We start from the raw sequence: 2,500 nt of genomic DNA, 5'->3' as shown, positions 1-2,500 counted from the left end.
TACATAAGTAATACTGACACTGTATCCCTAGAGAGCTGGCAAACCTCTAAAATATTGATCTACTCCTACAGACAGCCAAATCTGCTTCTTGGCGAGAATGCAGGGTAGCCAACTGCTTCATATCTATTAACCCAACCACCACGGATTTATGTTCGGTCCCCTGTAGTTTTCTGCAAAGTCTGTTACATATAGAAGGATCCACACATGCTCAGCCAGCAAGGAGTCTATCAGTAAGCCTTAGAGACCGATCCTGATTTCCTCATTCCTTGAATTCTTGAGATGATGTATTTCTCTTTTCAATAAAATTGATATGGATACTGTTATTATTGCTACTGATGTTATGATTACTAAATTGTTATTAAAATCTTGGTAACATTTAAGACAATGAAATGATACAAAAGACCCTTTCCAAAAGTTATGTGATACATGTGAGTAATGCAAAGAAATTAATTTCATTGAGTTTCTATCTTTGTTTCCTCATATTTCCTTCATTCATCAAATTGTTCTATCATTTACAAAGTAAAGTTGGCAGCCGCGCCACACTCGTACATTAATCAATTTCATCATATCAACAGACATATCATTTCAGATTATAAAACACATACACATTTTTATAGGAATCAAATTAAAGTTACAACCAATGATTTACTTGGCGCTCATTTTCAAATTCTCTTGTTGCTAGGCAAAAATAGACACAGTTATAAATCCCTTTCCAAGGCATAACTATATTCTAAACCGACTTGAAATTTCCTTGTAGCCACAACAAATATGTACATAACTAAACATGCATTTCAAAGAAAGTCTTTTTAGTCCTTAGTACATCATGTGTTTGTTACATATTCGCACATCCATTTGTATTGTTATAATCATTAATTGTGTTTCTATAATTTTTTTTATTGTTACAATTATTATCACTGTTATTATCATTACTTTTATTATTATCATCATTATTATTATTATCATCATTATCTTCACCATCATCATTATCATAAATGTAAGCATCATTATCATCCTCATCATTTCATCCTTATCATTATCATCATTATTATTAATGTCATGGTTGCAGCTCTTAGTCTTATCATTATCATTATAATTATCATTATTGGTATTTTTATTATCATTATTATCATTCATATAATTCTTACTATTGTTATCATTATCATAATCATCATTACTGCTACTATTATTATCCTCATTATCGCTATTATTGTTCTCGTTTTCAATATTATCATAATTATTATCATTGATATTATTATCATTATCATCATCATTATTATTATCAGCATCATTGTTATCTTTTTCATTATTATTATTTTTGATAATACTATTATTATTATTACTATCGTTTTATTGTTATCACCATCATTACCATTATTATTATCGTTATTACTACTATTGTTAAAAATTTAATTGTCATTAATATTTTTTTACCATTATCATTGTTATCATTGTTATTATTATTATTATTATTATTATTATTATTATTATTATTGTTGTTTTGTTGTTGTTGTTATTATTATCATTATCATTATTATTATCATCATTATTATTATCATTACTATTATTATTGATATTGTTACTATTAGTATTGTTATTGTTACCATTACTATTATTATTATTATTATTATTATTATCATTATTATCATTATTATTATTACTGTAGTGGATAATCAAAACTCGGTAGAGATTAAGATGTTAGTTTGGTAGTGTTACCCATCTATAGGTAATCTCCAATGGGTTTGGCGTATTTAGGTGATGACTCTCAGGTGATTTGAAAGTGATCCCGTAATCACAATAAAATAACAATGAAATAACATCACTGGCTGACTCAAAAGGCAACATAAAAGAACATTTATTACGCAGAAATCTTTCGAGCATAACCAATATACACGACAACACACCATATACTTACTTGTTACAACAGAGGCAACCCGCCACACCTCGAGAAGCACCAGTCAGCCAGCTAAAAATCCAACGGTCTGTCACCACACAGGATAAAAGCCTCCCTCCCTGACTGACTTGGCTTGACCTTTTATATTGGTGGCTTCCCGCGCTGGGTGATAATTTACCCATAATGCATTTGATTTGATTTATTATATAGTGTATGGTGAATTCAATATAAGATTAAAAAGACATAAAATAAAATTAATAATAAAACTATACAAAAATGGGCACGTAAAAGAAATAAATGTCAGGAAAGTATGAAAACGTGAAAGGGATCCGAGAGGGAAAACGGGAAAACACGAAGAGAGAAACAGAGCTAAGGTGAATTAGTCGAAGACAAAAAGGCAAGAATAAGACAAGGTAAGTATGGAACATAAGGTAAGTAGGGTATAAGTATTGTTACGAGTAGTATAAATAGTGTAGATGTAGATGTAGATCACGGACCAATGAGAAAGGTAAATCAAAGTATAAAACACAGGTTTATTCTATAAAAACAAACAAACAAATAAACACAAGAAAACAGGAAAACCACGTCATCTGGCAGGGCGGAGGAGTC

Source organism: Penaeus chinensis, chromosome 25, assembly GCF_019202785.1.
Source record: "Penaeus chinensis breed Huanghai No. 1 chromosome 25, ASM1920278v2, whole genome shotgun sequence".
NCBI lineage: Eukaryota > Metazoa > Arthropoda > Malacostraca > Decapoda > Penaeidae > Penaeus > Penaeus chinensis.
This window is presented reverse-complemented; position numbering follows the sequence as displayed.